This window comes from Brachyistius frenatus, unplaced genomic scaffold, assembly GCF_029030835.1.
Source record: "Brachyistius frenatus isolate BFR_SWC_R1_liver_20210118 unplaced genomic scaffold, ASM2903083v1 Contig_130, whole genome shotgun sequence".
NCBI classification, from domain to species: domain Eukaryota; kingdom Metazoa; phylum Chordata; class Actinopteri; family Embiotocidae; genus Brachyistius; species Brachyistius frenatus.
In genome coordinates this window covers 335,906-347,347 of record NW_027210729.1, presented here as the reverse complement: position 1 = coordinate 347,347, position 11,442 = coordinate 335,906, and positions in this window count along the sequence as shown.

Genomic DNA, 11,442 nt, shown 5'->3' with positions numbered 1-11,442 from the left:
CTGCCTCAGACTTTATTTAGTCCAGAAAAGTTTTTTTTATTGATACAGAAACTCAGATTTACATGAGTCTACGTGAGGTTTCAATAACACAGTCAGCATAACAAAGCACAGCATGCTCACATACATTAAAGCCAGCAGGGTGCAGCACTGTACCTGTGCTGTATCTTTCACTGCAACATCTTAACCTGCTCACATATAAAGTGTCAGGCACAAGCTGTCTCTGTCAAATTCATGCTTCGTAATGTACATTGATATTTGGGGTGTAACAGAACATTAAACGACTTTAAATTTCCCAATAAGCAATAAGAACCAGAGGACCGACATTAGATATAATTTCTGGTGTTTTAAAGACAGCCATAATAATTGAAGGGCTTTTATCGTACATAAAATAATACAATATCTTTTTTGTTGTTGTTGTTGCTGTATATACAGTATGTTTTTCCCTCTCAGAGCAGGACAGCTTTGACTCTACCCTCAACTCACTACACTCTCTTCTGTTTTTTATGGGTTAAAGAAGATTTGAGTATGATAGAAGCTTCAAATGCTAAATTGTATTTATTTAAGACATTTTTGAGCCATTTTTATTGACATTTATTAATATATAGTCCTTTCCTTAGCAATAAATTCAAGATCAAACCAACTATAAATCACAGGATCAGATCTGAATAAATGAAAGGTTTCTGGTGTGTGGAATAAAGCCACAGTTTAAGCACATTGCCTTGCTCCACAGACCGGCACTGTAAATGGAAATGTTTTGCTGGTGTGTTTAGAAAACTGTGTGTGTGTGTGTATTTAAATGTTTCTCATTTGCTTGTGTTTGGACAGCCTGCCGAAAACTCTGGTCCTCAGAACAAGTGACATCAACAAGGAAATGGCTCAGCTTGCCTTTAGATGAAGTTCATACTTCAGACAAGCTGTACATTCTTTCTTTGCATGCTTGTACAGAGCTGACAGAAAGAAAGAAAAAGCAGCAGTGTGTTTGTTGCTTGTGTCCAAAGTTACTCAGCAGTTATATGTGAAGCTGCTGGAAAGTGATTTTCTTATTGCGGGCCTGGTGGCAGACACTGACAGTAGGTGAAGTGTTTTTTTTTCTCTTCTGTGTCAGACGTTCTGCGGGCTGTGAGACAGCTCCCGGTGGCTCTGCTTCATCTCCGCCATGTATGATGCAGGAATAAAACACAGTTTGGTGTGAATCTGACTGTGCAACATCACGCTCTCTATACGACGACATTCAAAGTCTCTTTGAGACGCTGAAAATGTGTGACAAGTTGCACTACAACAGCTTAACATTTAGCTGAGATGCGTTTGATTCTGACTTTGAAGCTTCTTCAGAGGCACCTTTGAAGAGAACATGAGCATTAATGATGTCAATAGAAGGATTAAAGCTTCATTTGTGATGTGTAATCCAGAAATGTTTTGATATTTCAGTCTTTTTGGCTATAAAGATTAAATGAATGAATGAAAAAGCTGCTTCAGTGACCATTACTGTTTTTGTAGAAGCAGTGGCAATCTTTGGCCAGAAGATGGTAATCAGGTATCAGAAGTCTGTTGGTTTGATTAATCAAATGCAGGGATATTCAGGGAGAAGTTTCAGGACTCATTTGGCCTCCAGCCTAACTTTTAAATGATGCCAAGTCTGCAGTGCATCAGAACATTTTGAGATGGAGCCAACAGTTAACACACAGATGTCTGTGTTACTTACTGATCTCATTTACAACTATCAAGATGATTTTGAACGTGTTAGATTCTCAGTTCAGATGTATTTATCAAGTATTTATCTTTCAAAACGAAAAGTGATCAAGTGTTTCACAATAAAAGCCTCCAATGCAACATGTTACACAACCAGGAGCGTTACTAATTTGACAAATTTGAATGACTGAAAGGCAAATTGCAGTGAATAGAAATATTTTTGACAAGAATCTGTATTTGTACAGAGCATTTTCCAACCCAAGATTCTAAGTGCTTTATATAAAATTACAAATTACAATCAAGAAATTATATTTTATAATAAAACATATAAGATAATGCAAAATAACAAATAAAATGACAAAAGTAAAGTAAGGGTAAGCTGTTTTATAAAAGTGTGTTCAACAATAATGTTAATGACTCATGAAGCCTAGATAAGACTACATGTACAAGTACAGACTCTGCTAAAAGTAAAACAAAAAAATACTATAAGAAGCGGGGCCATGGCGAGCTTTCAATATAAGATCTTAAAATCAATTCTAAAGAGTATTTAGTTAAAAGTCAGACGGATTCCTTCACGCCATCTTGTAGCCAAACAACAGAAGGCAAGTAAAACTTCCACTGCAATAATCATGAAGTAAGGAGATACAAGTGTGTGAAATGTGTCTTTGTGGTGCTGCTCAAATCAAGATTTCGAACAGGGTAAATACTGCGATCATTCCACCTGCTTCCATTTAAAACCAAACTCTGGGAACATTCAGTGGTCACCAGTAAGCCAACAGAGGTACTTTAATTTACCATATGGGCACAACTCATAGTGCCTGAATGGTTAAAATGATCAAAAGCCCCATTTGATTTATTCTGCCAAGACGATTATGAAGTGACATAGAAGTAGCATATATTTGAGAAAACACATCTTCTAGCAAAACTGCTCCACCATCTGTTGTGCTGTTCGGGGTTTCTTCCTTTTGCTCAAACACAAAAGTGAATGCAAAGAAAGTTGACACTGTCAGAAATGTTTGCAGATGAGCTCAGATTGCTCTGCTATGATCAGAGCTATCAGAAACTCGTTGCGTTAGATTGAGTCATGATAAGAGGATTATATATTGTGTTTACTTCAGTTGCTTTACTCAATGTTAGTGAAGTGTCAACCGAATAGTGTATGAGGAAATAATGTGTGTAGTGAAGGTGGCTTTTGGGGGCAGTTCTTGATACAGGCAATATTTAAACTCTTTTGGCAACAACAGTGGAGTAAACTGTTTGTAGTATTCCTTCAGGAAGCTGGAACTGAGTTGCAAAACAGTAGAGTGACTGCAAATAATGGAATGGAGGACGAATAAAACCAGGGTACCATACTAGTTGAGATGCTAGAGGAATTCCTAATTTTGTTTGTCGACCATATTTGGAAAACTGATGGAAGAAAACATTGTAGCTCCACTTAAACAGGCGATAAAATTCAAAAGATAACAAATATATCCACAACAAGCCATTTTTTACATCATCCACTGTCGTGCAAATCAGATGTTAGGTTGCAATTTTCCTGCACAGCTGCAAAACAAAAAGAAAGAGAAATAAAATACCATTAGGCAACAATTACAGACAAAAGTGCCTTTTTCTTTATGTGCGGACTGGAAGGAGCAGATGTTGACCTTTGGATTTCTTGTGCAAAGAATGGATATGAAAAGACAATGTCAAGTGGGGAGACAAATTCTTATGCATTCGGTCTCTTGATATGAGATAAGCACAGATGAGAGGCTGCTCTGAAACAGCGAAGCAATGATGCAACTCCTGCTCCTCCACACCAGAAGTCTGATCTTTCCCTCTTAACACGCTCAATTATCGCAAAATGTGATTTTCTCTCATCTGGGCACAAGCAACATGTTAGATTAAAAGTCAAGGCTTTGTAGACACAGATTCACACACACGCATGCATGGACACACACTCACACACACACACACTCGCTCACAGTCACAGACATTGCCCTCAGTTATTATGCATTCATAAATCAAAAGGTTGTGACGGGAATTAATCTAAAACGATGGTGAGCGTAAGTCACCGGATGCAAATATGACAGCTTTATTAGAAAACTAGATTGCTTGAATTTGTCTGAATTAATGTGACACTTTTTTTGATTAAATAGCACTCCTTTCCCTTCACTTACTGAGTTACTGAGGGCTGAAGGGGGGTGGTGAATAAGGCAACAGCAGAAAAACAGAGAGGGCTGGTTTATTCTGGCTGTTGTCCATTTAAACACAGCACAGCAATACTTTTGAATTATGTTTACCTCTGGAGTGAGTGTGAAATAAATACAAACTATAGCCGTCTTCATAGCTGTGTTCCAAATGACATACTTCCCTTACTTCACGAACAAATAGTGCTCTTACATGTCAGCACTCTGACTTGTGTAGTGCCGTTTCAAATTGCAACACTGCCGTTCTGCACTGACCAGAATTAACCTCAGCGTGCGAATACATACAAAATATCTGCAGCTTTGATTATTTTACCCAGAAATCAACGCGTTTTTGTGCCCTCTGTTTAACACACTAATGGCTTCTGTCCAGCAGCAGTAGTAAAACATGTTGTATGGTGTTCAGGATCAGCTGTAGCTTCCTCAGAAGACTTCATTTGTATTTTTTTTTTTATTTTTTTTTTTACTTCAGTGGTCCCTCCCCTTCATCTGCGTAGCTGTTTAGGGTGAAAAGTATTCAGCGTTTCACACGTAATTTTTTGGACCGTTTTGGGTGCTTCTGGTGCACTGCAGGTTTCTGTACTTGACAGTGTAAATGCACTCATGCACTCAAAATAGTGATTAGTGTTAGTATACAAGTACACAACAAATTAAGAAATTTGAATCATATTGAGCTCCAAACACACTCATTTAACTCTCTTAAATAATCATGATTTAAGTGATTAATCAGTTAATTAGAAAAGAGTCAATAACAATAGTCAGTCAGTTAGTTGCAGCTGATTCCTTCTTTTAACATAATAAACTACAACTCGGAATGCTCAAGTCTTCATTCATTTATGGGGAGGACATTTCAAAATAATATACAATAAACAGATGTTGTTGTTTTTTTTGTTTTGACTTTCGCCATGTCTTCCAGATTATATATGAACCACTTTTGCCTGGTATCACAAAGCAGCAAAGTGTTCAGCCTTTTGTTCTACATACAGTTTTCTGTAAATCATACTTTCTCTCTCCCTCTACAGTCTCCAGTATTGCGTTCTCATCATCTCTGTCTCTCAGTCGTTTTCCTGTTCTCTGTGGTGCCTGCTCTCCCTGCAGCATTATGTCACCTCCTTTTATCATGGGTTGGGAAAAAAAACACTCTATTCTCCCTTTAACTAAAATGGAGTTTTCTCTCTGTTACAAACAAATCACCACAAAAACGCAATCTGTAAATGATCCCTTCTTCCCAATGCCACTGTATAAAAATCCAGCTGGAGATGGCAGAGAGGATCAGGAGGGGAGATAAATATTTAAAATAAAAAGGAGATTTACTGTAAGTCAAAAGTGATGTGTTTATTGAAGAGACAGGCTTTTTGGGTCATGGTGGGAAATAGGGAGAGACTCTGCTGATCAGAGTGGAGTAAAGTTATTCCACCTCTAGAGGAGGAGCAGGGTGTTGGTGGTGGGGGATAACCGGCCTGCCGTAGGGAAAAGAAAGATAAGTGGCAGCTAACGACAGAATGCAGATCACAGGCTGACGTGCTCAACGAGACCGTGTGGACGGTGGGCTGGAGGTTCGAGCACCAGAGTTTGTATTCAATACAAAACAGCCTCTTGGAGCCGGCTTTGGTACTGCAGGGTGTGTGTGTGTGTGTGTGTGTGTGTGTGTGTGTGTGTGTGGTGGGGGTAGAATCCCTGATGTAAGGGCTAAAGAGTGCTTTGGGAGTCGAGCCAGGAGGGATGTTGCAGCAGCCCAGGCGGGATGACTAAAGCATGAAAGCAGGGTTGGGTAGATTCCCTTGTGAAGGTGGGGGTGGGGTTTGGGGTGTCTTGTACAGTGGATGGTGGAGAGACTGCTAACCTGCTGCAGCACATCCACAAGAAGACACCGTGGGCTTGATACATCTTTAGAACAAAAGTATGTGGTCGTAGGTGCAGGAAGGAAACAGCCACGAAGCCACCAGAATACAAGCACCGTCTCCGTTTGTCTCATATTTTTGTACGGCTCAGCTGCCGCCTTCAGATCATTCAAATGACTCTCTGCTGAATAAAATCCTTCTGCCTGTGAAAATCCAGCATTTGTACATACACTGAATATTTTAGATTGTCAGATGTGCACATCTTGAAACTATATTGGGGCCACAGCATGAGCTACATCTTCATTTATTTCATGCAAAAGGAATTAAAAGCGACATTAGAGTTACAAGTCTTGTACTGTATTAAATATGAGATGATGGTAAAAATATCTTGTGAATGTCACAAAAAAATACAAAAAATTCTCCCTCTTTCTGCAGTTTTAGATGGTGTGGGAGCTTCAACTGATGACTTACTCCCTTGTTGGTTTCTGCTATTGCTTTGAGTATTGGTACATCTGTGTGTTCATCTGTGTGTGTGTGTGTGCGTGTGTGTGTGTGTGTGTGTGTGTGTGTGTGTGTGTGTGTGTGTGTGTGTGTGTGTGTGTCCATTCTTTCACTGCTATCTTCACAGCAGGAGCCAAGCTTCTTAAAGAAAACACACAACATCAAGCGGCAGTGGGATTTTCTTTGTGTGTGAATGTAAGTCACGGTGCTCATATGTTGTAAGTCCATGTGAAGGCTCATGTGCAGTATTTGCGTGTTTGCATGCCTGTAGGTGTGTGCATCCTGGTTTGTGCACAAGTGTCAGAGGCTGCATCCACGTGCCTCATTGTGTCTTTGCATGTGTGGGTTGTTGTGCGTGATAGTCATGGGAGCGCGATCCCTTTGATCACAGCAGCTGCATGGAGAAACAGATTACCTTTCATTGCTGCAGTGACAGAAAAGTGTTCTCAGGTTGACAAACCTCACCAGCAGATTTAATGTCCTCCTTATTTCACTGATGAACACCGGGCTACGAGAAGGTGTATGTGGAGTCAGATTGAAATTGTGAATATCATGCTAAATAATGTGAGAATATCTGTCTTTGAAATAGAGACTGCAGAGCTGGGTTGTGCTTTTGAACAGATTGCACTGCCATTACAAATTCAGCTGTGAGAAGATTAAAATGAGTCCCCGGATTATTGATAAAGCACAACGATTTTTGCCTGAAAAACGATCATTTACTACAAAGATCCTGATTGTATAATATGCTCAAAGCATTTCAAAATCCTTCAAATTAAAATATAGCCCAGAAACAAATAACATGTCATAAATCAAAGCTTCCACAGAGAGCAGATGAAATAAAGAAAGTGAAGGTTTATTTAGCTTCTCTTTAGTGCATATTCTGTACAGTCAGGCTTGTCGGTGCTTTGAGAGATATAGTTTTTTATGATTTTGTTTTTTTTATTACATATCAATCTATGCTTATTTTATTCAGTCAGGCAGTACAGTATTGAAAGCCTTTCTATGCTGCATGAAATATACTTTAAACTGTGATGAGACATAAACCCGTCGCACCAGTCAAAGTTCTGTCGACCCAATTAAAGCCGACAATATCCTCTGTGGCACCACCTCTGCACCAAAGGCTACCTTAAAATCCCTGACACTGCTCTCTCCCTGTAAATAATTAGGCTGACAATTTTAGAAATGGCACCACTGCTTGAAAATTGACACAAAGTCATATCTATACAGTAAACCTAGAACTGCAGTGATCAGCTGGTTAGTTTAGTTTATAATAAAGTTTGGAAAAGGGCAAACAGCTTTCCTTGCAAAAGCCACCATCTTATTGATTAACACATCATGCATGGATTGTTTCATGTGTTTAATGTGTAAAATTGACCAGTTGTGATATTAAGGAAGGGCGGTGGCACTTTCTTGGCATGAGGACAATATGAGATTGTAACTTTCTGTCTTGTTCACAAACCACTGGCGTTGAATCAGGAGTTTTAAAAAAGTGTTTTACTTGAGTTTGTGGACAACTCAGAACATGTTTTTGGTGGGTGCTTTGGGGTCTTCACCCCAAGAAAATGTTATCTTTTAAAAAAATTTAAATATATGCAATTTTTACATCATTTTTAACCATTATTATTACCATATCTATGTAAATTTTTTTTTAAAAAAATCACCAAATTTGGAAAAGCTAAAGCAGATAATAATCAAAGACCACAAAAGCCAATAGCGAAACTTGCTGAAGAAGTCCACTGAGAATCAAATACAACCATTAGATCTGACAAAAGTCCTTTCGTTAATTTGATTTTTTTTGGTTTTGATTTTGTACACTTTATTAATCCCCGAGGGGAAATTTCTTCGCTACAGCAGGTGTGCTCTCAGGGGGGAGCTGCTGCAGCAGGCTGCCACGAGCGCGGCGCCAGGTAACCTGACCTGAGGTGCATGTTTTTGGATGGTTCGGCTTCGGTGGAGCCCAGAACGACCCGGCTGCTGTGTCTGAGCATAATGGTACGGCAGATTTCGTTACCTTTGGACAGAGCCAGGATAAAGGTGTGCCCTTCTTTCCAGTCTTCCTGCTAAGATAACCAGTCGCTAGTACTTACTTCATGAATAGGTCACAGATTAGTGTGGTATGGATCTCCTCATCTAACTCTTGGCAAGAATGCAAATTTTTGCCCCTAAACATCCAACTATTTCATCAGTAAAGACTGTAGTTTATTTGGTGACCTTTGACACAACTGATTTTAAGAACCATACTTATGGGTTTAATATGTCTCTGCAATAACTCTGTTAAGGTCAAATCCAGTTTTATTTTGAAAAGCACTCAAATTCCCACTGAGAAAGTAATAATACTAGGCGCAGCATGCTACTGTAACTCTGGCGAGTGTGTGTATGACTCCTGCAAACTCAATATTTGGTCAAATGTTGGATTTTGTGCTCAGTGCCTGGTTTCTGTGCAAGATTATAGAGTTATTAATGATGTGAATATGAAGATGCACGCACAGTAAACAGCTTTTTGTGATTATGAACTCGGAATGGACGACAATCCAGAGTGCTGTAAACACAGCCTGTAAACACACTCTGGACTTTTGGCAACATGAAGCTCATCATGATCAAAGGTTTGTGGCACCGTTGATCCGAAAATCTGTGTTGGATTCACAAGATGTCTGGGGTAGAAGATATTGGACATTTAAAAGCTTCCCTCACAAATTAAAGCAGAAGCAAAGCCAGAGACTTGTGTGGTCACATGATGTTTACTGTGGGCCTGTGTAGAAATGATCATTTCATATGCAAGCGGATGAAAAATCCTGAATAATATATCACAAAGCGAGTCGGGATGCTAAATCCTGACAGCGGTGTTGTTGGTGTGTATAGAGAGTTCAGTGATGTACGTGCATTTCCTCATTCATCAAAGTGAAACTGATTCTGAAACCTGTCAGAAACTGGCAGCCTCCACCGCACGTTACACTACTGTAGCGACAGTTTGGACCTGGATACCTGACCAACCCTCGCAGCTGTCGGAGTTTTGTCATCATGGGGTAGAAGTTAAGACCAAAATCTGGCAACCCAGCAGGAGTAGAGGAGGTGTACCACTTGTTTTTGGATCATTAGTACAGTTTACATCAGAGTCGTATGATTTGTTCTTCCTTCAGCTGCCAAGAAAGATCCTGTCACAAGCATTATTCTCTTACTGGGGCAGAGTCTCCCTCTGTTTTCATAATTTGATCTGTTTTTGTTGTCATGATGTAGATTTGTAGGTGGATATTGCGGATTTTCCTTCACAAACAATACAAGCACCTGCTGTTACAGACACTTTGGAGACCGAGGATTTATTGGAAAAATATTGAAAAGTTGAAAGTGATAAGTGTCATTTTATCAATGTGCAATGCATGCTGCAAAACTGACTTTTTAATTTTGTTCTCATCATCTTGTGTGCTCTTGTCATCATAAATGTGCTTGCTCTAATCCTCCTGTGTTGCTAATCAGGGGGAATGAAGTGTTGTGATGAAGTGTACTTGAGCATGGTGTGTGTGTGTGTGTGTGTGTGTGTGTGTGTGTGTGTGTGTGTGTGTGTGTGTGTGTGTGTGTGTGTGTGTGTGTGTGTGTGTGAATATGTAATCATCAAACTCAACATATAACAGCTTCACCTGGTTCTTTAATTGCTGTGATAAAAGATGAGTCAATATTCTACTACTTGCAAAATAAACGTGATAATTTAATTTTAAATGAAATATGTCAGAGGTGAAAATTAGCTAAAAATGTGGGAGATAAATCCCACGTAAATTTGATGGGACGCTGGCAGGCTGACGGTGACATCTGTCATCACTGCAACATTATTGAATATTTAGCATGATTCTGTGTGAATGTGTGAGGCAGATTATTTCTGCAGAGGATTTATCCTACAAGACATATAAGGATGTGTCATACCTGGGGCAGATATGTGTACGTGTCATGTGTGTGTGTTTGTGTGTGTGTGTGTGTGTGTGTGTGTGTGTGTGTGTGTGTGTGTGTGTGTGTGTGTGTGTGTGTGTGTGTGTGTGTGTGTGTGTGTGTGTGTGTGTGTGTGTGTGTGTGTGTGTGTGTGTATGTGTCCTTCCCGGTGGGGCTCGGTTCTGTATAATGCACCTAGCCCGAGGGCCGAGGTTGCCAGGTTGTGTAAATAAATTAAAGCAACAAATTATGTTTAAAAGCTTCTCCCCCAGGCCAGGGAAAACTACTATCCATTATTCATGGCCTTTGCAGCCGGGAATCCAAAGGCAGGTGTCTGTGTGTCTGTGTGTGTGTGTGTGTGTGTGTGTGTGTGTGTGTGTGTGTGTGTGTGTGTGTGTGTGTGTGTGTGTGTGTGTGTGTGTGTGTGTGTGTGTGTGACTGTGTACAAGAATGCGAGTGTGTCAGTATTTTTTTTGTGTCAATTATTCAAAGATTAACCGCCCTTACCTCATCGTATTATCTCGTTGATGAAATTGAATACCATTTACATTTTGATACCAATAATAAAACCACGACGATGTGTGTTCGACCTCATTCATCGCGTAGTAAATGGAGTGATTCTGGTCACAATCTAATGCAAACCAAAACAAAAAAACTCTCAACGCTGACGTGGCAGTTTTGCTTTGCTTTGCATCAGATTCCCGCAAACAGGCTAAGAACAAATCAAGAACATTGCTTATGTGCATGAGAGAGAAAAAAAGATGTCTAGCAGAATATGTTGTAATATTTGATATATGTCTGGTGGTATTTTCTTTCAAACTGTACTTCAGTTTTATTTTCAAAGGGTTACTGCTTTGTTAAAGTCCTGAGCAAAAATCCTGTAATTGGAGAGAAGCTCTACACAGCAGAGCCACAGTCTTTTCCAGGTCAGCTGAGTTATAATTCTACCAGCGCACGGTGGTCATACGGGAACTTCCACAGCATGTAGTTAGTTCATCTCCAACAGGAACCTTCTTTCCACATGACCACACCATCCTCGCAGCTCAAATATTGAAATAAAAATATTTAAAAAAACATGTACTTAAGCACTTCAGACATTACTGCTATCTGCCTCTATTGCTGGGTATTGTTCAAAAACTTGTTGATGCTGGTACCTTGACTTCGATACCGGTTCCTGAACAATACTTTTTTTTTTATACTAAGTTTATGAAATCCATTTTAGGAAAAAGAAGATGACATTATGGCACAAATCTGTAGTTTTCATGCAGTTTAGAGGTAGAGAGTGTAACCCACGTTGTTTTCTGTTGCTA